Source organism: Ambystoma mexicanum, chromosome 1q, assembly GCF_040938575.1.
Source record: "Ambystoma mexicanum isolate Mex_15411 chromosome 1q, UKY_AmexF1_1, whole genome shotgun sequence".
NCBI lineage: Eukaryota > Metazoa > Chordata > Amphibia > Caudata > Ambystomatidae > Ambystoma > Ambystoma mexicanum.
Window position 1 is genome coordinate 1027390652 of NC_090922.1, and position 24415 is coordinate 1027415066.

A 24415-nucleotide genomic window follows, 5' to 3' on the forward strand; every position below is an offset into this window, starting at 1 on the left:
CAAGAAGTAAATACTGTTTGAAAGTGCCCACAGGGAGGGGACAAGGGATGAGAAACAAATTACAATACATTAAAAATACATATAAGAACAGTGGGGAGGAGAAAACGAACCTACTATGCTTTGTGAGTGTTCAGAACGTGCAAGTGCAGAAGGGAGAGGGAATGGGATAGGTGCTGGGTGCCCATGGGTGAGCAACAGGTGAAGTGCAATGAAAGGTAAGTGCAATCCTCCAAGGATGGAGGGTGAGCCTAGGCAAGTGCTGAGGACAGACAGAAGCTGAAGTGATTCGGTGTGGGAGGTCAGGGCCCTGAGGATGCATAAGGGCCATGAACATCAACCAAGAAACTGTGAGCTTAGCAGAGGAGAAAGGGAGGGAAGAAAGAGGTGAAGAGAAAGGTCTTGAGGATCTTTAACAAAGTCCTGCTCAAGACGAAGAGGGAGGAGGACGCTGTTCCAGAGAAGGGAGCCAGCTGAGGAAAGAGATCGACCACCCGTCCTCGGTTTAGCAAAACGCTTTACACACGTAGAGTTGGTGCCAGAGGAGCGTAAAGGTCTAGAGGGGGAATATTTAGAAAGAGAGTTGCAGATAGAGTGTTCCGCGGCCCCAGACGGCCTTCTGGATGATACAGAGGGATTTGAATTTAATCCGTGAAGCAACCAGGAGCCAATGAAGACTTTGTAGGGCAGAAGAGATGCTGTCTGTGGTCTTGAGGCCAAGGATAAGTCTTGCAGCCCTGTTCTGGATTAGCTGGAGGGCTCGCATGGAGGAAGAAGGTAGATTCAGGAGGAGGCTATTGCAATAGTCAAGCCTAGAGAGAAACAGGGCATGGGTAACAATGAGCGTCTGGGGGAAGATGAGAAAAGGTAGAATTCCTTTGAGAAGGAAGAGCTGAAAGTGGGATTGTTGGCAATGTCCTGAGTGTGAGGGAGGAAGCAGAGAGAGGAGTCGAAGATGACTCAGAGGTTTCTGGCTTCCACGGAGGGAGCACGGGGAGAGCCCATGGAAGGAGGCCAGAGTGAAGGGAAGAAGTCGAGTGCAGGGTTCCCAATACGAAGGATCTCCATTTTGCTGGCATTGAGACAGAGAACATTGGAAGTGCACCAGGCCTGGATGGCAGAAAGGCAGTCAGGGATGATGGAAGGTGCAAGGGGGTCAGTAGGAATTTTGAAAAAGAGTTGTGTATCTTCAGCTTAATACTGGAAGTTGGGGGAGAAGGAGGAGATGAGGCGTGCCAGCAGAGTAAGGTAGATGTTAAAAAGCCAAGGCGAGACAATAGAGCCCCGGGGGACGCCACAGGTGGAGAAGGAGGCAGGGCCATCTTAAGCATTTTTGGGGCCCTGGGCATGGACATCTTTGGGGCCCCCTCCACCAAACCAAAGGAATTAATTGATCAAGAATATCTGGTGGTACCCCATCTCTCTCCCCCGCTGTGAGCATAACCTATAGGTAGATATGCCACCTCGCAGCATTAAAAATAAGCATGTTTACTCCATTTAAGACCCCTTATCCTCTTCAGTCTTGCTCTAATCAGAATGATAAACAAGTAGCACATGAAGGCCAACATTAGCAATCTATGAAGGTTACTTCTCTTCTAGTATAGAAACAGGATACTTTTTATCAATATCATCTGGGAAGGTATGCAGCCTGTAGTATTAATGCAGGAATGTATATAAAAGGTACATGTAGCCCAGAATAGGCAGAGAACTCACATTAGCTGCCTCAGAGAATGCAAAAGTGTTCAAGCATGGATAGAGTAGAACATTTGTAAGGAAGGAGAAAGCTACAAATAGCATAGCATTGATAGTGAATGCAGATTAGAAGCTACCAGGAAGGTGTCTCTATCCAGACAGACTGAGATTAGAAGTGGGACATGGTTTTCAAATAGTGTCGTCATTAGAGATTAAGGGAACAAGTGTCTGCGGTGTGCAGTATATCAATGCTAACTATTATAGTGAAAGCAATCCTATAGCCAGTGAAACCATGAGTGAGGCTTTTATGAAGATCATACCCTGAGAAGGAAATCACTCTGAAGGGCAGACAATTCTTAAAGGTTTAGGGACTGGCAATTCTGAGAGGTTAGGCAATACAAGATTAAATGAGATGCCCAGGATCACACATTGCTTAAGGGGTGAAGCTGGGATTTGTACCAACTCTGAAATTACTGCATTTGAACACTTTCTTTTCCAGCTTTTACCACTGACTTGCAAAGTACACAAATCACATTTCCAAACCTGACCATTTTTAAATCCAAGATCTTACAGAAGGGTGTTAAGCAAAATGGGAATGATTTACCAATCAATGTGATTTAACAGATTTAATCTAGTTATGTCTTTTGTACTTTTAAGATTGAAATACTTCCAAAACAATGGCTTGTGAAATTGTCATTCATAAACGTGCAAAAAAACCTTTGACTTTTATACAAAAAGCAAAATGTTTTTTGTGTCAAACAAGCAGACCTTAAAATATGCTTGCCCAAGGCCTACAACATCTGGTCCGTTCTCTCCTGTCTACCACCCCTTCCACTCAAATGACCTACATAAGAAGAAAGATCAAGTAATGAGCTATACGATGCCACCAGCATGCAAGAAGGAAAACCTCACAGAAGACAGCACAGTAAAGCAAGACATATATGATTTGACCAGGATCACAAAATCGTCTGCTGAAAAAGCCAGGATACAAGCATGAACACTTTGGTTCCACAGTCTTTTATTCACCTCTTGGACTAATCGTTTATGCTCATCTTTGGAGGGGATTGCCTAGCTTTTAGAATGCCCCATCTGAACAAACCAATTTCTAGAACTTCACCATATGAATGGCATGTTAGTTTTGATAGCAATCCCTATCTGGTGCAGGACCATTGCTGATAATAGCACCTCTTATGCTGTAAAACCAAGTACATATGCAGGTAGGCTTATAAACTTCAGACATCGGAAAGCTTCAGCCAGCCTTGCTGGAGTGCTCTTCTAATCTTTCATATGAACGCATATCTCTGCAATGAGTGCTTAACACACTGTGCTAACTTCTGTACCATTGTGACACTCAATGTATCAATATGGATTTCAACTTTGGGTATTGCACATGATCAACGTAATTCCCACAAGAATTAAAGGACACCACAGAAGCCGTCCCATACGGAACACACAAACGATGTATTCCACTGTGAACATAGAAAGCATTACATGATTAATTGATCAAGGCAGAATGTACTTGTCAAAACAGACAGGCAATAGGTTTAGCACCTCAGCAGCATGCCATAAAATCTCCTGGCGTGTGCTATTTAAGTCTGGTAAACAATGGAATCTTACTTTAGATCAGGCAGCCTTGTGGGGGCCCCCTCCAAAGTGGGGGCACTGGGCAAGTGCCCCTTTTGCCCTCGCATAAAGACGTCTCTGGAAGGAAGAAGGAGAGGAGAAGGTACCCAGGATGACTTGGGAGGAGCGGTCAGTTAGGAAGGATGTCAGCCAGTCCAGTGCCAGCTCCAAGATACCAAGGGTGTCATGGAGCCTTTGTATGAGGATGGAGTGGTTGACCGTGTCAAATGCAGAGGAGAGATCAAGAAGGATGAGGACAGCAGGGGAGTTGGAAGCCAGGGATGCAAGCAGTTTCCATGCGTCTGGATGCTCGGAATCCAGATTGATGGTCATGGACCACAATTTGAGTGTGGGAGTTGAGTTGGGACAGGGCCAACTTTTCCAGCAGTTTCCCTAGGAAGGGGGTGATGGAGATGGGGAGAGAGTTGGCTGGACAGAAGGGGTCTGCTGATGTATTTTTTAGGAGCGGGTGCACAAGGGAGTGCTTGAGGAAGGGGGGGAAAGAGCTTGTAGCAAAGGAATGGTTACAGAGATCAGCAAGTGAAGGGGCGAGAGGACATGTTGTCCTTGATGGTGCTGGATGAGTAAGGGGAAACCTGTTTCGAATATACCTTAATGGAGCGGACAACTCTGGTGACTCCTTGTGGTAGACAGGGGCGAAAGAGGAGAAGGAGGAAGGAGGAGGGTGAGTGGGCAGGGGAGGCAGGGGGGTGAGGGATGGGTTGGGAGAGTGAGTGGCAGGGCTGTTCAGGATGTCCTGAATTTTTGTGGTTAAGTGAGTGGCAAGTGCATTGCAGAGGGCCTGAGAAGGAGTAGGGGAGGAGGATACTGCAGAAAGGTTGGCAAGTTTTATGCAGATTTTGAACAGTTCAGCTGTGTTGTTCGCAGCACCAGATATCCGTGCCTGAATGTGGGCCCTTTTCTTGGCACGGATAGAGAGTCTGTATTGCCTTTGGAGCAGGCAGCAGGCCAGTTTGTTAGAGGGTGAACCTGAGGTTTGCCACTTCTGTTCTGCAGCTCTACACTTTAGTTTCAAGTCTGCGAGTTCTGAGTCATACCAAGAGTTACACTTAGAGGCGGGTTTCAGGCAGATCCGCATGTCAAGGGTGTTGGTGATGGATAGGTAGAAGTTGCTGAGGGCACAGTCAGTGGTAGCATCTGAGTTGGGAGGGCAAGGGGGGGGTGAAGGTGGAGGAGAAGGCAGCAGCAGACACTCGTTTCATTGGACAGATGTTGGTGAACAAAGTTGGCAGGGCTTCTGCAGGAGTGGTCAAAAGGCCATAGGTAACCAGGTGGGAGGAGAGAAGAGAGTGGTCAGACCAAGAGAGAACAGCAGAGATGAGAGAGGGAGGTCAAAGTGGATGAAGGAGTCCAAAGTGACCAGCAGAGTGGGTTGGGCCAGAAGGGAAAATGGAGAGGGATAGAGAAGTGCAGAGGTCAGTGAAGAAAGTGGATGCTGAGCCAATTGGATGTTAAAGTCACCCAGGAGCAGCAGGTTGGAGGAGGTTGAGAGAAAGGAGGACCAGAAGTCAGCCCATTCAGAGAGGAACAGGGAGGTAGCGCCTAGAGCCCGGTAAATGGTAGCAATGGTCAAGGTGGAGGAGGGAGAGATGACCAATTGGCATTGAACCTCAGTGTGTGCGAGAATGTCAAGGTTGGTGTCTTCAAGAAGGAGGCAGCTGTCGGCAGAGTGTTTGTTGGCTGAGCAGGCGTTGAGAGTCGCCAGGTGGAGACTATCTCTGCCTTTGAAGGTTTTCTAATGTGGAGTACAGGGTTGTGGTACTTCAGTCAGAGGTGTAGGGACAGAGAGAATGGTGGGGGGAGAGGCAGGAGAAGGAAGTAGGCATAGAAAAAATACTTCTAATGGATGTCGCATCCACCCACAAATTCCTCATCTTAAATCTGTTCATTTTAGATCTATTCCCAGTGGCAGATTTTCATAAATCTTTCAGCCACCAGTGCTTGGCTCTATGCTGGCTTTCATTGGTGCCTCATCTCCATAGCACTGGGAGTAACAGCTGGCTCATAGTGACAGCATGGAGCATGCTACAAACCTCAACCTCAGATTTGTTTCCCCGTGTGCTCCGCACATTATTGTTTTTGGAACACATCATATCAGAGATTCAATATTTACTGTGCCATGCCCAGTTCTTCGAAGGCTTTGTGCTTCAAACCCTGTAAGGACCACAGAGCCAAAATCTCTGTAAAACCCTCAGGGAGAGTGCCTTTAGTGCCTCGGGGCTGACCACAGGTTACACTTACTTGCCAGGCTATGCACCCAAGAGCTGTCTACGAACTGGCAGAAAAGATTTTCACTGCCCTTTACAAAGGCAGCTCTCATCCTCCCTCTAACTCCCCGAGTACTACTTTATCCAAATGTACCTGAGATTCTGCAGCGGGGGGAGAAACATGTTGGGCACAGAGGAGCTGGAGAGATCCCAGACTACAGATAAAGAAGAAAGCAGAAGATACAATAAGAAGAGCGAGCACAGGAAAAGGCCCTCTCTGGAAGCGAGTCACATCATTGCTCCTCTTCCTCTTCAAAAAAGAAACATTGTCACTCCCAGAGAAACTATGAGGATAATGGCTCTTAAGAGGACTCATCACCTAAAGGAAAATGCAAGGCACAGTTCTACAGAAGTCCTCTACTTCACAGCAGTGGTAGGAGTTTAACATTCCTTCTCCTCTTCTCCCTCTATACTATTCCTCTCTCTACTCTCATATCCTCTTAGAAACTTTCCTATTGCTTCTATGCTGACGACACACGCATATTTTTCACCTTTTCCGACACACTTCATTCCACTTTCGCAAACTGCCTTTTTGCTATACAACTCTGGATGTCCTCCCACTTCCTCCATCTCAAGCCCTCAAAAACTGAGCTTTTCTTTTTTCTCTCTCCCTTCTCCCCCTTCCCTTTCTTTCCCCTTTCCCTCTCTCCCTTTCTCTTCCTCTGTCCGCAGCTCAGGCATCACTTTTGACCCTTCTCTATCTTTCTCTCTTCATATTTCAAACACTACCTGCTCCTGTCGCTTCTTTCTATTCAACATCTGCAGCACCCGTCCTATATTTCTCTATTCATGCTACTAAGCTTCTCATCACTTCCCTTGTTTTCTCCTGGATTGATTATTGCTCTGCTGTCCATCTTGGTCTTCCTGCCAATCATCTGGATCCCTTCCACTCCCTCTGTAACTCATCCGTCCCTCTCATCCCATTTATCTCCACTCTCTGCTAGCTACACCACTTCACCATTTTGACTCACATATATTTGCTCACTTTAACTCAGTTGTCAACAAATGCATCCATGGTATTGCTCCTCTCCATCTCTCCTCCTTAATATCCCTGTACTCTCCCCTGCTCCTTGTGTTCCCAGAACCAGCTGTTACTCTCAGTCCCTAATCCTCCCTGCACTTGTCCAGTTTCTGTTCTTTTACTCTTCTTGCCCCAAGCACTGGAACTCTGTTCCTTTCTCTGTCCGCTCCTCCTCCTCCTTACATATTTTCCAAACCAATCTGAAAACTCATCTTCTTTCTGCCCTCTCAAATAACTGATTGTGCCACCAACTTCACATTGTCTGCAATCTGAATCTAACCTCATTGTATCTAGCATTAATGTAGCGTCTTTATTCATTTCTTCAGCGGTTTGGCAAACGCGTTCTGAACTAAATATTCAAATAAATACAAATGAATAAACAAAACATTGACAGCAACACCATCAAAGTCTCTAAAGACGTCAAAAGTCTAGGCATGTACATTGACTCCACCATCTCGCTAGATAAACAAATAAATGCAACAGCTTCCACCACTGCTTATACATGCAAACTCATCAATGCTTGCAGACCTTTCCCGACAAATGAAAATTGCATCAACCTGGCCAGAGCATGTGTACTAACAAAGCTAGACTATTGCAATGCACTTTACCTAGGCACAAGTCAGCAAAACCTAAACAAACTAAAGATCTATCAAAACAATGCATTAAGAGCAGCCACCAACTTCCCTAGAAAACTGCACATCTCTGTGTTGAGACGCAGCATTCACTGGCTCTCCATTAACCAAAGAATCAAATTCAAGACTCTCTACCTCATACACAATCGGGCACCTAAATACCTCTGCGACAAATTCAAACTCCACACATCACCAAGACAAACCAGATCTTCCCACTCTAACTACCTCACCATTCCAAGGTACAAACCTCAAAAAGCAGGGATAAAAGCTTCCCAGTCCTCGCTGCCGAAACCTGGAATACGCTACCAACCAACATCAGGCTAGAACCATCCATCCACAAATTCCCTAATTAGGCCAAATCCTGGCTCTCTCTAAATGAAAACTAATCCATATCTATGCCGATCCTCTCAAAGCTGTCCTTCTGTGAATGTGCTCCCCCCTAACTGTACATACTTTTTATACTCTATGCTCTGTGTGATTTAAACTGACCCTTTCCTTGTTTGTAAATTACGTGATCTTATGTTTTGTTGATTATGTGAATTACCATGCCTGTAACAGTAAATATGTACTAAGAAACGTACCCAGTTGCCTCAGGGCTCAGTGCGCTATATAAATACATACAATACAACACAATACATATATATATATATATTCTTTAAAGAACTCCTGCGCAGGCATCTTTTTTCATCATTTAGGGGGTTTAGCTAATGAGCGACCTCCACACCAGTTTATTGTTCCAATGTGGGACCTAAGTGCAATATTGACCTTTCTTATGGCAGTTCCTGTTGAGTATTTCCATTCCTGTACCCTAAGAATATTAACACTTAAGATGATTTTCTTGGTAACCATCATATCCGCAAGGGCAGTGAGTCCGTGGCAAGCCTAATCTTCAAATGTTTCACACCATAATTTTTCACAACGTTCACAAAAGAAAAAGTAGCACTAAGGGTAAAACAAACTTTTTAGACCAACGTGGAATCTGAGTTTCATCTCTCATAAAATTCATCTGCCAGTTTTCTATCTTAAACTCGCCTATCCAAGGCGTAGGAGAGAGTCCCCCACCTGGACCTGAAAAGGGCGCTCGGTTTCTATGTTTGCAGAACATGAGAATTCAAGAGAAGGATTAGTTGTTTCTCTTTTTTGCCCAGGCCAAGGTAGGCAAAGAGGTCTCTAATGAAACTTTGCCTGGATGGTTGTGGTATATATTTCTGAGTGCTGCAGCCTAACAGGAATAGAAATGTCAGAGGGCCTTATGGCTCTTCCCAGAAAGTGCCTGGTGGCCACATTTGCCTCACAAGAGGTGTCCCTGTCTTAAACATCTGCCAAGCACCTACCTGGGCATCTATGCAGCCCTTTGCCAAGAATTGCTGGCTAGACGCCTTGTCAGGCCAGGACACACGTTTGGATTGAGCTCTGTTGAATATTTTCTGGTTTAGGTGATCTTTCTCGGTCCCTTCCCTCCCTGTAAAGACTGGAGGGGTGCATCTGTACTTCAGGACTCTATATGGTTGGGACAAAGCCACAGAGCAACCCCAGCCAGGGTAATCTATATGGTAGGATGGATGAGCAACCAAGACTAAAGCTCTCAGGAGATGATCCAGGCAAGTTCTTAAGTACAGGTAGTCCCCAATCCCCCACAAAGAAATGCCCACACACTATGTTAGTTGATAACACAGTTTCTTTATATAAAATAAAAATCAGAAATATATATACTTGTAAATACTTATTCAAAGAATGGCAAATGTGGTACCACACAATACTTAAATTCAGTAATAGATGCACAGACTGCAGCCAGTTTAAATAGGCATGTGAATTGTTAAGTGAGGTTTATCAGCATAGACTTGGGAAGAAAGAACAAGTTACTTACCCCTTGTAACATTCTTTCAACTGGATGTTCCTCTCACGTATTCCTTATCTTATGATATTTCCAATATCCAGTTTAGCTGCTTCGGAAATCTTTTTTCAGAAGAGGGTGCTGAGCGTCGATGCCGGTCGACTCAATGTCCCTCGGAGGCCTATGGTTTGATGTCGACTTCACCAAAGGCATATGTAGCATGTGCAGTTTCCGTTGGCTTCAGTTCCGTTTTTATGAATGTAGGATCTATCCCATACCTGACAGTTACTCCTCCTGAGAGAGCGCAGACTGCAATAGCAAAGGAAATTCTACTGCAGTGTAGGTTGGGAGGGTCGATGAGGAATACGTGGGTGGAACATCCAGTTGAAAGAACGTTACCAGGGGTAAGTAACTTGTTCTTCAAATGGATTGTGTCCTCTCACGTATTTCTTATCTTATGATAGACTCCCAAAGCAGTTTCTAGTATTTCTGGAGGACATAGTGTCAGAATTTTTCATGAAAATTTAATAGTTGTCATGGGTCTGTGTGCACAGAATGCAACACAGCCTTACTAAATAAGCATTCCCAGCCTGAAGAAGAATCCAAACTGTAATGTTTGGTGAAAGTATGTATGGACGACCAGGTGGCAGTCGCACACATTTCTTTTATTGGTACTCCCCTTTGTAATGAAGAGGAAGTCGCCATGCCTCTGGTCGAATGAGCCCGAAGGCCTTCTGGAGGATCTTTTCCCGCCAACCTGTAGCATTCAGACACTGCCAGTATTATCCATCTGGAGAATGTCTGTTTAGTGATAGCCATACCCAACTTGTGGCCAAACAAACAGTTGGTCATCTTGTGTTATTTACGCCATCCTGGTGATATAGAAGCTTAGTGCACATTTAGGATCAAGCCTATGTAGCCTCTCCTCTTCCTTCCAAGGGTGCAGGGGTAAAATGATGGTAATGTTAAGTACATAGTCGGATGTAATTCAAATACAATTTTTGGTAAAAAGTTGGGTTTCACCTTAAGGACCCCGTTGTCCTTATAAATAATAGTGTATGGAGGCTTGCAGGATAAGGCCTGAAGTTCACTCACCCTTCAGCAGATGTAATGGCTACTAAGAAGATGGTTTTTAAGGTTAGCAGTCTCAAAGGACCGGAGTGTATAGGCTCGAAAGGAACACACATCATGAATTACAACACCAAGTTGAAATCTCATACCGGGACTTGTCAATCCTTTTAAGAAGTGTATTATTAGAGGAATTTTGAAGTAAAATACCTCCTCTGAAGTTCGCTTAAATATAGAAAGCACCCCAAGATATCCTTTAATAGTACCAGTCTGGAACCCCAGATTAGCGAAGTGTAACAAAAAGGATAATACCATAGGTGTATTACATGTAAACGGATCAACATTCTTATCTCAACACCAGCTGCAGAATTTGTTCCAACAGCAGCGGTATAGAGACTTAGTTGCTGGCCTCCTGGCCTAAAGCAAAATCTCCATAACATCATCTGGGAGGTCTCAATCCTTGTATCTCAGCCTCTCAGAAACCATGCGTGGAGGCAGAGTGTCTTGATCTCTGGATGGAGAACCCGACCCTCCTCTCGCGAGAGAAGGTCCTCCTCTCTTTGTGGAAGACATATTGGAGGGCAGATGGACATGTCCAGAAGGTCCGGGTACCATGTTGTCCTGGCCCAATCCGGTGCAATTAGGATCATGGATTTACCAAACTTTCTCAACCTCCTGATCATGTGAGGAATGACAGGGACTGGAGGAAAAGTGTACAGGAATCGAAATGCCTAGTCCACTACAAACGTGTCCCCTAGAGCTCCTCTTGGAGGAAATTCCCTGGACCAAAACAGTTCACACTTCAGGTTGACACTGGTTGCGAACAGATCCACTTGAGGGGTTCCCCAAAGGGTGAAGATCTCTTGAAAGACTTTCTGAGCTAGTTCCCACTCGTATGAGACTATGCTCTGCCTGCCCAGAGTGTCCGCCGCCGTATTCTCCACTTCGACTAGGAGAAATTCTGATAGGGAGATCCCTTTACGGATTGCCCAGTACCAGAGCTACATTGCCTCTCTGCACAGTGGTCGTGACCCTACACCTCCTCTTTTGTTGAGGTAGTACATGGCCACTGTGTTGTCCGTCATTATCAGGACATTGTTTCCCCGGACAGAGGGCAGAAATGCTTTCAACGCTAGTCTGATTGCACTCAGCTCCAAAAAAGGATGATGTGTAGTTTGGACTCCGATGGAGATCAACGACCTCTGATTGTCAGATCGTTGGCGTGGGCTCCCCACCCCATGAGTGAGCGGCCGTCACTACTGTTATCTCTGGCCATGGTTGCCAAAAAGGTTCTCCTTTTAGAATGTTCTCCTGGCAGGCCCACCACCGAAGGTCCTGTGAGACTCTGCTCAGATTCTGAAGAAGGTCTGAATACCTTCCTGAGAATTGGGACCACTGAGTCCTGAGAGCCCATTTGAGAGATCTCATTCTCAGATGAGCCTCTGGCACCAGAAGAATGCAGGATGCCATGAGGTCGAGCAACCTTAGAAAGTCGAAGGCTGGGAGATGCTGGGTACTCTGGAATTTGGTGGCCATCTGCAGATGGTCAACAAAGTGCTGCCAGGCATCCGGAAGTGCTGGGAAGTTTATCTGCTGTTGTGCTGTGCGACCAGGTACACTGTTTGTCCCCCGTTTCTTCTGCACCGTGCGCCTCGTACATGGACTGCTGTATGCTCAAGCAGCAGCAGTCTCTCATCATTTTGCGGCAAAACGCCACACGGAACACCTACTAGAACTTCAACTACCAGTAATTATACTCTTGGGACTTTTTGGGACTTATGCAGGGACTTATGCAGTGTCATGTGTCTTTAGATTTGGTATCTACCGGATAGGGTTCCGAGTTCCCTTTTCACGCTGCTTACGTTATTCTTTTTTCTTTTTTCTTGCTTCACAGCCTCTCTGAGCGTGCTAAAGCCCGGCCCTCCACCTGCCAGTAACTTCTCAAAAGCACGGTGCACGCGCATCTGGAAGTGCTGAGAAGTGTATCTGCTGTTGTGATGTTAGGCTGGGAGGCTGGAGGCGTAAGTGCGTGTTTAATATTCCTTTGCTATTGTAATTCTACCTAAAAGCATTTGGCGTTCAGAGTATCATCACTATTACTTTCTGCAGCACTTTAACAACGGCAAAGTCTTTCCTTAAAACATTGTTCCATAATACTGGCCTTCAATATTCGTTATTACTCAATCTCACCCACTACTCTTAGATAATATGGTGGGTGGTGCTGTGTTGCGTAGCGGGAGATGCATTGAACCATCAATAGTGAACAGCACCACAAATAATGTACCTGCCCCCAGGGCCCTACCTCAAGCAACGGAACAAGTAATCGGCCAGGACGAGCAGGCTGTTTCCGCACAATCTGGTCTATTGGATAACACAGCTAGTGAAAAGGTTTCCATAGAAGAAGGTTTACTGGGTTGAGAGATAGAGCCCCTGAGTGGGCTGTCCAATCTCCACAGTGCTGTGGCTCAAGTTCACACTCTGTTTGTGGAGCAGTCCCTTCCTCAGGACTTCCTGTAATAAAAACTATGTTGGGTATTAAGGCGGTGAATGACCCACAACAAGACTGTACTTCACAATCTTTAAATTCCATGGATATGCACTTTGATGCCATAACGATTTTTCCATTTTGGGCCCAGTAGTGATTGAGGAATTGGACAAACGTGCCAGGCTCTCCCTTGGCACGACCACTCCACATGGGTTCTTCCTAAAGGCGGTAGATGAAGTCAGTCTCTATTCAAGAGACAATCAGACAGTAAAGTCACCAAGAATCACTTCCGCCTCAATGATTCTGGGATGCAATCTCCGGGGCTCTTGCCACCATATACTCCTCTTCCTGTGTATCCCCCTCTAACAAGCTTTCCCCAATTCATAATGATAACAGCTTAGGGGGAGTCGATGCGGGTCCACTGAATTCATCACCTTCTTCTGATCTTGCTAGTATCGAACTAGTGGAGAATAAGGGCTCTGTGTCTAATTCACCATCCAATGTTTCTAATGGGCCAAATGCTCCGCGGATTTCGGGGCAAACTTCTTCTCAGGCCCCCGATGATTCGTACTCATTTGCAGTAATTATTAAAATACTTGATCTCCTCGAGAAGGGCCACGATGTAACACATTTGGAAATAAGGGAAATCAAGGTCTCCATTGCTCATATGTTATCCAAAATTTACCATATTGAGGGCTTCATCATGGCGAGAGAAACGTGTAGACAATTGGACAATGAATTTCGGGATGATATGAAAAAAACTATTCCCATTGTAAAACAGAGCCCACACCCTTTTCTACTAATCAATCAACGCAGACTAGCACATCGGGAATTCCCGCCACAGTACCAGATGAACCGGCCGTCTGCACTCCTATACATGAAGGGGATTTAACAGATAAATCAGCTAATCAAGCTGATGTTGTTCCCTTCCTGGCTACTGTGTCGGGTCTTTCCCAGGAAATGAAAGCCATGATTCATACCTAAAGGATATTAAAGCGCAAATTCATTTGCGATTAGGAGAGGGAATGTCCAGGGAGGAGTTTGGGAGTTATGATAACCATGATGGAAAAAGACCCCTAACCCTTGAAGAAGCAGGTTTAATGAATAGCCCTACGGCTCTAACGGATATTATTGAGTTGATTGAATCGGATGAACGGAAGTCTCATGGTACAGTTGCAAATTTGTTACGTCGTAGTAAACAGATGAGAGCAGAAAAGCGGAGGGTTTACAGGAAAAAGTCCTTGGACCCACAAACCAAGAAAACAAAAATATGTCTCCTTCTGCAATTAAATCCCATAATGTAGACATCAAAAACATCTTGGCCATTAGCAGTGAAGATGAAAATATTGATTTGACTCAATTAAGTGAGGAAAGTCATTCACATCTCCAGCTAAAAAATAAAATTCCTCAGTCTAAAGTTCCAGACCAAACAACCATGGCACCAATTTCAAAGAAAAAAGGAGGTGAATTAACAAAAAAAAGGGGTGCAAAGTGTTGCTTGTGTCTTTTCCACCCCAGTCAATTTAATACATGGTAATTCTCCCACAAAGTTAATGTCCAAACCTGAAGCTTCTCAACCACTATTATCTAGATTCTTTCCAATTGAAGGTTGTAAGCATGTGGTCATCAAACCTGTTCTTTGTCCGTCGATTGCCACTCAGGATGGTTTAAATCTTGCAGGCCGAGCTTCGTCGAACACAATGTTGAATCCAATGTCCTATGCTGAGGCCTGTTGTGCAGAGAAATTGAAGCCTAATATAGTGAACTCTCTTGGTTTGAATTCCACGCTAAGTCTGCCCTATGATAAAATAAGGGCGGAAGCAATCAGAGGATTGTCTTCTATCCTTTTCCCTGGTGGTACCAAGGGTAACACTTCCAACTCCCCTGCGGATACTGCCCCTCATATCCCTTTACTCAGGACCCTGAGAGAAGCTCTTTATGAAGGTTCGATAACAGCCCAGACTCTAAATTCTATAATTGTGGGCTCTGCCCCTGGGGATACTAATGTCACCCCCGTCCCAAATGTTAATATCTCGGTGATGCAGGATGTTGGCGATGATGCAGTGAACAACTCCGTGGAATGGAAAAGAGCACTCCATGTTGTGCTCTCTCCCAAAAGGGGCAAACGACAGGATGACTCTCTTCCCCATGAAAATGCTTTTACCCCCGTTAATATAATTGGTTGGGTAGGAGATAGGTCAATGCTTGGAAACACCTGTATGAATCGCCCTGTAATTCTAGAGGTAATCAATCAAATTCCTGCACTAAGAAATCTCCTTTCAAGAGACTTTGACAGGATTTCTCTCTTCGTGCTAATAATTAGACTGCTCAGTTACTTATCTGCGATTATTCACAAACGTATACGGCTCCATAGAACCGATCTATTGATCTATTGGAGTTGGGTTATGAACTGCATTCCTTTGGAACTGAAGCAGATTCTTTGGAATTTCTGAATTTTCAGGATCTGATGATGCATAGGAAGAGCGTCAAATTAACTCAAGATCTGGAGGCATAGTAGATGAGAAAAGAAGTAACACACAATTCCTAATGATGGCTGGAACTATAAAAGACTGGTCATGGGTGGAGCCCCTGATGAAATCCATATTACCCCTAAAACCAGAAATCAAGTCGACATAGCCCAACTATTGTCTGACCTTTTAATAACTTGTATATTGTACATTTTGCACAAAGAATGTTTAGTGCATTTTATAACTAAATGAAATAAGACCAATGTAAAGGATTACATGTCAATCCCATCCTAAATTGCTCATTCGGGCTGATCTACGAAGCACTTCATGAACTTGATGCACTGTTAATGAATCATTTTGAAGAATTGCACGTTGCGTATTTTGCACATAATCATTAAAGATGGAATTACCACTCAACCACGATCAAGGAAATCGATTTTTTGTGTGTGTAATTATCAGTATCTTTTTCGCCATGTTGTATTATTGATTAGAGCTAGTTGAATCTCTCTTGCGGAGAGACGTTATGTTCTCTTTTTTTTAAGATGTTTTTAAGTGAATTTGATGTTTGGTTTTAGCTAATAAGATTTGTATGTAATGTGTTTTGTAAAGGTTTTTATAAACCATAAACAAAAAATTTTTTAAAAAAATAATAAAAGGAAGGCAGTAACCCTGGGCAAATGTTTCCAATGCCCATGAATCTGAAGTATTTTGTATTTGTATTTTGTTTATTTGTAACGCGCACCATCAGGCCCAAGGGCATCCGGGCGCAACTTAGGTTAATATACATACAGGTAGTCAACATACATGGTTATATACAAGATATACAGACAAGATTATTATATACAAGTAATAGACTGCCATTATGTCAGATGCTGCGACAGTCTGCCTCCCACTGCAATCTTGTGAACTAAGTCCTCAGAGAGGTTTTGGGCCGGCTGACGCAGTGGTTGATGGCAAAGTAGCTGCTGCTGAGGCGGTCTTAGTACCTCTTTCCCGTCCACCATGGGGGAATCTTCTTTGGCCTCTTTGAACTGACTTCTGACTCTGCATCTTCCAAATGTGGAATAGTGACAAAAGGACCTACCCCTCCAGGGTGTACCTGAGGGGCAATTTGGAGGTTGTCTAATCGCAGCACCAAGGGATTTGACTGCTGTCTTTGAAGTTTGCAGTTTCTCCAGACTTTCATCAGTCTTGCTAGCGAACAAATGTGTGCCGTCAAGGGGCATGTTAAGCAGTCTTGATTATAGCCAATCCGGACTTCCTCAACCAGGCAAACCTGTGCATAATTGTACTAGCCGCCATTGCTCTGCTGATCCTGTCAGCGGAGTCAAGACCAGTCTGGAGGAATTCACACATAGCGTCCTTTCTATCCTTGACTATGTTCAAAAACCCGTCTTGTTCTTCCCCTTGGGGGATATGGTCAGCTACCATGGATATACACTCTCAAAGGGTATCAGTGAACCTAGCCAACATGCATGTGACAGTTGTTGACTGCAGTGCCATACTTCCAGCCAAAAACACATTTTTGGCTAGATCATCCCATTCAGGAGGGATAGTAGGGTAGGCATTTTGTCTAGTGGTTGAGGTGGCAGCTTGTACCACCAGACTCTTGGGAGTTGGGTGTTTTGACAAATAATAGGGATCACTGCTTGACAGCCTGTATTTGGAAGTCAGTTTCTTGTTGACTGCCGGATTCAATTCAGGCGCCTCCCAATTGGTAGTCACGTACTTTTCTAAAGCTGCATGGAATGGAACAATTGGGTCTAAACAAGGTCACCTGTCCAGAATGTCGGTCAGGGCATCTTGTTCGAAAACTGGACTTGGCCTAGTCCATCCCATGTACTCAACTACGCTTGACATTAACTGCCTATAGGTAACTTCTGAATGATCATATGGATCTGATCTGCCAAACTCTACCTCTGGTGAGGTGTCCAAACCACTAGCATCATGTAGGCACTCCTGAAAGACCTTTATTCTGGATTCTTCAGAAATTAGGGCCTCAGAGACTGATGACGTACCATATTGGAGGCCAAAAGGTCTTGATTCATTTGATGATGGACCTGCGTCCTCACAAATCGAAGAAAGAGACTTGAAAAAGTCAGCCCTAGGTATATGTTTTCTCAATGATACCCGGTGGTGTCATGATATTCGTCGACAAAGGTGCCGAAATTGTCGATACGGTTGATGCTGAGGATTTCGATGCCTGCATTGACAACTTTGACGCATGTAGCATCGAGGAGCTCGAAGCCCGATGCATCAATGACTTTTGCTGGGCGTTTGGTGCCGCTGGTGTCGATGACGTGTCTTTCGGCACCGATGCGTCGACGACTCAGTCCTCAAAGGGACTTTTCTCGACTAGAGGAGTTTTGCCTGCCGGGCCCGAAGGCACACAGGTTTATGCTCATCAGGTCTTTCGACCTGAGCATGGCTTTTGACAGTACTCAAGGGGGTCGAGGCCGCATTCTCAAATACTTTCATCATTTTGAGTCTAAACTCTTCCCGCTCAGCTGGGGAGGCTATTTTTGTTGGGCATACAACCCGTTCCAGAGAGGAACTCGAAGACGTCGAAGATGGTGACCTATGGCGCCGTTTCTTCAAGTGTCTTGATGATGACGAATGGTGGGAACCACTTCGTGATCGGCATCACTTACTTTTTTTTTTTACAGTGAGGGGAAACAGTTCTCGACTTATCCGAAGTCTGTCTTTTCCGCAGGGGTGATGGTGATTTATGGGCCCTACCTGTCACAGGTTTCCCTCTGCGCCCTCTCATGGCTTTCAACGTCATGAATAGGCAGTCCTCACGCTCCGATGAAGGATGAGCGGATCCCAGACACCACAAGCATATTCTGTGGGGGTCCGTTACGGACATCTTGGAACCACAGTCACAGCACTTCTTGGCAACCTGAATTCAGAGTAGAAGACGCCAATGACGAAGCCATTTTCGATGATTTCTCAAAGATTTCTTTCACAAAGAAACCAAGCGTACCGTATCTGAAGCATTAATGCAGAAAAACCGAAATGAAGCCAACAGACACTGCGCATGCTATATTTGCCTTTGATGACGTCGACATCGAGACGGAGGCCTCCGAGGGACATCGAGTCGACAGGCATCGTTGCGCAGCGCCCTCTGGTGAAAAACCATTTCCGAAGCAGCTAAACTGGATATTGGAAATATCATAAGATAAGGAATACGTGGGGGGGACACAATCCATTTGAAAGGCGGGTTAGTTGTGAACAGTGGCAGAATGCTTTTTTTAGACTAGCTATACAATTCTGTGTGAAGATCCCACCGCCCCACCTGGCCAACCTGTAATGGAAACATTAGGGAGCAACTTATCTTTTACATCCCAGCCCAATAATGTTCAATAACCTGCTTTCTTTAAAAGGTTATACCACCCCAAAGTACCTGGGAGGCCACAGGAGAACAGGATCCAAGATGAATCTGGGACCCCTCGACAACTCCGGAGGCTAAAAGATGCTCTTCCTTGTCACAGTACCTTTGGTGCCTTCGCAGGTGAAGTAGCAGAGTTTCTCAGTTTCACTCCATGATTTCCTCAGAGGATGGTCCCCCCCCTTGGAAGAAGGAGCCATTGGGATGCTGATTCCACAAGAAAAAGTGAACCAAAGTCTTTCTGTAGTGCAGCAGTTTTACTATTTGCGGTGCTCTCCTTTGGTCGGCGATTTCTCCGACTGTAGAAGTCCTGTGAAGATGAAACTTGCTCTGGGCTCCTTAAAGATTTGGCGGATGAGAGGAAGACCACTAGGACCCTATGATGTCTTCAGGCAGCGACCGGTTCATAGGTCACTTTTGGTGTCGGGTTTCGGAATATAGTGGTTTTCCACCTTTTGGTTCTTTGGGGCTGCAGCCACAGCACAGATCTCTGGACAGCTTCTGGTAACCAGGACTCAATCACAGAAATGTACCACATCTAGACCCTTAGGATGTCTTTGTTAACTTCTGGTGGTGGGAAAACCACCGACGGACCTTCCTAAGCACTCAGCAACTCTGGACTCTCTCTGACGGGAAAAAGTGGTCAGTGATGATGGCAAGGATGTCCCTTGAAATGTTCTTAGGCAGTTTGGAACTTTCACAGCTCCAGGTGTCCAGCTTCTCTATGCAAGGGTACCCCCTCTTCTGGGCAGTAGATAGCAACGGCTTGCAGTGGTCATGAAATGCACATCCAGAACCTGAGTGAAACCAATGGACTTCGACTTAAGATGTCCGGACACTCCTCTTCAGGACTCATGAAGACCCCTTCTGGGTCGGCACCCCCACACGTCCCTCGTAGCCCGGGGAGACGTCTCCTTTGCAGGTCTTCTCTGGAAGAACACAGCAGCATTTGGATTACACGAAGAAAATGCAGCAGCAGACTTCTCCTCCAGCAGGGCTTCAAGGAACAGCTTCTTCTTGCTTCAGCTTTGACTTCAGCATCTGAACAAATTTATGAGTGAGAGGTCCCCCGTTTTACACATTGGTTCCCATTCACTCAGGCTGAGCCAGGCTCAGTCAACCAATCACATAGAAGGGCATTCATTCAGGCAGGTAGCCCAACAGGCTCACAGGCATTCAGGCCATTCACCCCACCCAGACACCCATAACAAAGAATGTGGATTGGAGTAAGTAACCGGACTTTCAGCACTCTACACTGCATTCATTTCAGTTTCAGTCAGGGCTGTCTCAGTCATTGTGTCACACACAGAAACCAGACATCCATAACACAGAATGTGAGTTCACTTCAGACTCCATTCACACAGGTCTCACCCCTGGGGTGTACCCACAGCAAACAGCCTCTAGGAAGCCTCCAGTCAGTCTGACAGGAGGAAGCCCAGGAGCCATACATGGTATTTCCACTCAACAGCCAGTCAGGAGAAAGGGACAGAGTCAGGGCTTCCCGGGACTTTGGGATACAAGGTAAAACGTCATAGAAACCAAGAGACCACAGGGGCCATCTTGCCTTCCTGCAGGAATCCATTGATTGACACTCAGAGCCACTGCCAAGTTAGCATGTACCTTCCACCAGCCCATACCCTGCTCTGTGGGCAACACACAGGGGCCCAGAAACACACATAAGGGGTACAAGGGTGTACCCCCAACAATGGGTGCCATAAGGGTTTCCCATGGATGCTGTTCACCAAAAGGAAAACATGAAGGGCTGCACTGCCAGAGGTCCAGGCAGTACCTCAGTGGCAGAAAACAGAGAAAACACACACAGAGAAGTGCTAGGACAAGGACTATGGGGCCCTGTCCCTCCATAAGGCATTTCCAGCCTCACATACACCCCCCCCCAGACTTAGGTTAGAGCAACTAATCTCCCGCAAGATTGTTAACCACATTCAGATGTCAGCATACCTTCTGGAAAGGCCATCTGCATTGGCATGACTCTTCCGTGGCCTATGCTCAATAGTGAAGTCTATCCCTTGCAGGCTAATGGACCACCTGAGGACCACCTGAGCAGTTTGGGGTTTTCACCCTTCATCTGCATAAGACACTTTAAGAGCTTATGGTCAGTTTGGACCTTCAAGGCAGACCCTTTAAGGTAAGGTCTAAAACACAGAAGTGCCCAAATTATACTAAAACAGCGCCCTACCCTTGAGTTGTCTACTGATGAAAATGATGGGATGGTGTCTCCCTTTATTGTCTAACTGGGACAACTCCAATTCCAGTGTCACAGGCATCAGTTTGAACAATAAAGAGGTTTCGAAAGTCAGGGGCGCACAAGACAGGTGCCCTACACAGACTTTTCTTCAAGCCATCAGAGGTCTTTGACAGTCTTCACTCCATCCAATGAACCTTCTTAGGCTGTTTGGTTATGTCAGAGCTGTGTGAGGGGCAGCTATGGTGCCATAGTCTGCCATTAGGTTTCTGTAGTACCCAGTGAGGCCCAAAAAAACTCTTAACTCGATTCGAGTAGTTAACCTTGCCCTGTGCTATCTGGCACTTGGTTGCCTTGAAAGTTAGGTTGGCCCTTTTCATGGCCTGCAGCACCTTATCCAAGTGTGTCAAATGCTCTTTCCAGGTGTAACGGTAGACAGCAATGTTGTCCAGGTAGACCACACAAAAGGCTTCCAGCCCAGTGACAGCATGATTGACTAACCTTTGGAAGGTGGCATGGCTTTCTTCAACCCAAAAGGCCTAACTTAAAATGGTGGAGCCCTTTTGATGTTGACAAAGCCGTTTTCCCTTTGGCTTGGTCAGTCAAAGCTATTTGCCAATAGCCGGAGGTGAAGTCAAAGGTGCTCACAAGCTTGGCAACACCTATCTTGTCCACAAGCTCATCAGCCCTTGGCAATGGGTGTGCATCAGTCTTGGTGACTGCATTGACTTCTCTGTAGTCAACACGTCCACACAGAACCTCCAATCATTGGTACCTGCCTGGGACTTGGCTTGGGGACAAGGACAACTGGGCTGGGCCATGGGCTGGTTGAGAGTTCAATGACACCCAAGTCCAACATCTTGGCAAACTCTGCACGGATGTTGTTCTTAACAGTGTCTGACATCCTGTAGCATCTGTGTTTGACAGGTATACTGTCACCAGTGTCAATATTGTGCCTGCACCATGGGGTGAGGCCTGGCGTCACGGAGAACAGAGGGCCATATTGCTGGAGCGAAGCCCTGCAGGTCCGCTGCTGCTCTGGTGTACGATCTGGAAAGAGTTGCACTCCTTCCACTGAGCCATTCTGAGGGTTGCTATGCAGCAAATCAGGAAGGGGCTCACTCTCATCCTCTTCTTGCTCTGAAGCTAGCAAGAGGCACAAAACTTCTAATTTTCTGTGGAAAGGCTTGAGCCTGTTGACATGGAAGACTTGAAGGGCTACCCCAGGAACACCCATGTCAACCAGATAGTCGACTTCACCCATCTTGGAGATTTTCATAAAGTTCTAGCTTGCAAGCAGATCAAACCGAACTCAAAATAGATGAGCGGTGTTCAGATCAGGTTGGGGAACTTCAGTAGCTTTCTCCAGAACACTCTCTCTAGCATGTGCCTTATTTTTCGAGGGGTAAATGGAAACTTTCAGCCCCATAGGTTAATACTGGGGTGACTTTTGCTTTATAAAAGGATAGCAACAGCAACAGCAAGAATTTGCTCCATCTCCTATGAATCAGCCTTCCCTGAGCAACCAGGGTGTTCAACTTGGCCTTCAGAACTTTGTCGAGGCAAGTCAACCCTGCGGTTACTAATCAAACCCCCCCAAATATAACATTTGTTGGAATTCTACAAGTGATTGCTTATTTACATACCATTTAAACTTGGTAGTAGATCTCAGGACCACGAGATCCCAATATCATGATAGTAGTCTTTGTTAAGTTCATTGTCAAACCATTGGAAGTCATGTATTGATAAAGAGCATCCAGGTTTCGCTGCAGACTGATAGGTGTATGATCAATCAAGACCAGATCGTCTGCAAACAAGAGTCTCTTCACAGATTGATCACCTATTTTTGGTAGAAAAACTCTTGCTGTATCCAATGTCTCTTTCAGGTCGGAAATGAATATATCAAATGGTGTTGGTGCCAGGGGACAGCCTTGTTTAAGGCCTCCGAACATCGCTATTGGTCTTGTCAGGAGGCCCTAGACATTTAACTGAATCTGTACACTTGTCTATTCGTACAGGGATTCGATAGCCTCCAGAAAGCCCACAGGAAAGTTCCACCTCTTCATCTTTGCCCATAGTAGTTGTCGATCGACGCAATCAATCTTCTTTCATGATGTTCATCAGGAAAAGGGTTAGATCAGTTCCAACTCCTTTAACAAATCCTTTTTGCAACGGGTGATCCCTGTTTGTAGTTTTAATCCATTTTTGAAGTTCTTTCAACAGATAACCTTCAAACAACTTACCAAGAGAATCCAACAAAGCGATCGGCCGGATCAACTCTGTTGCCTTGTTTGTATATAGGTACTATAATCGCAGATTTCCATGAGTCTGGGATCGTCCGCATTCTCGTAATCTTCTTAAACAACTCAAACATCAATGGAATCCAAAACTCTGGGTCTTTCTTGATCATAAAGTTTGTAATGCCATCTTGACCTGGTGCTCTGGAGTTGCTAGCTCTCTTGATTAGACATTCCACGTCCAAAAGATCTAGCGTAAATGACCACCCTTTGCTTGCGATAGATGATGTCAAGTCAAAGAGAGTATCTTTTTGGCTGAATAATTGCTGGTAGAATGTCATCCACGCTTCTTCTGTGTGAAAGACAGACAGAAGCCGTGGATTGATGCAGAAATAATATCTTTAATTCTGGTTCTTTAGTCAAGAAAATTATACAAATGTCCCTTGGCAGTTTCTTCGCTGTCAAAGTCTTTCTCTGGTTGGGTAAAGGTAGCCTTCAATCAACCTTCGATTCCTTTGTGGCCGGATAGGCCCACCATCCAGTTCCTCTCTCTTCCTCCTGTCCGACGTTCTGTAAGGAGTCAACACACAACCTTGGTCAATTCCTAGTCTTTTATTTCATACTTCCTCCTTATCTCCCAACCAATCAGAGTTGCTCATGCTTAGCTAACTCCTCATAGGCTGGATCAGCAGAGACCCGCCTCCTATAAGAGCTGCCGTCCGTGCCCTCTCACCGGGCCATGCCCTGTTATCACGGAGTGTGTCCTTCCCCTTTCTACCTGCCTCCCATTGTCCTGGAGTCCGTCGGAGCCGAACAAGTGTGGCATATGGTTGAGCTCTGCCCCCCGAACAGCCCGCTCCAGCGTAGTGTCTATCCCTCGCATGGGAGACGTGTCTGCAGTGCCAGTCATAAGGTACCCTCTCAGGCGGCTGTGTCGCGGCAGAGAGAGACGTGTCGATGTGTCCTTGAGGTGAGTCGGTGGGGTGAAAGACAGTTTGTTTCACCTGTTCCGGACAAAGGCGCCCACCTATTCTCCCACCCAACCTCCCTCGGAGCGTGTGACCGAACCCTTTCCCATCCCGGCTCGGCTTCCCCACTTGCCTCTGCCTTACACATTCCCACCACCGACCCAGGCCGATCGGGCAAGGGAGAGCATATGGACAGGTAATTGGCCACCAACTGAAAACTGGCCGGCCGGTGCAAGGTAAGGAAGTCGAAGGGTTACAAGGACAGGAACCATCTCGGGACCCGCTGGTGAGTGTCCTTATGCAAGTCTTTGCAAAGGGGCATGGTCAGTATACAAAGTGAAGCAACAACCCACTTAATAGCTAAGCACTCATTCTCTATTGTTGAGTAGGATAACTCATGGGGACTCACAAAACAAACTGCGTTGAGGACCCCGTCATAATCCTGTCAAAGTACGGCCCCCAACTCCTGGTCCGACGCATCAGTCTGGAGATAGAAGTGCTTCTGAAA

The 24415-nt window shown here is 45.8% G+C and overlaps 1 protein-coding gene across 1 annotated transcript in view; it reads right to left on the reverse strand.

The window, feature by feature from the left end:
• DNAI3 (dynein axonemal intermediate chain 3) overlaps nt 1–24415 on the reverse strand; it is a 2012519-nt gene that overhangs the window by 1734177 nt on the left and 253927 nt on the right. The gene's annotated exons all lie outside the window — the stretch shown is intronic.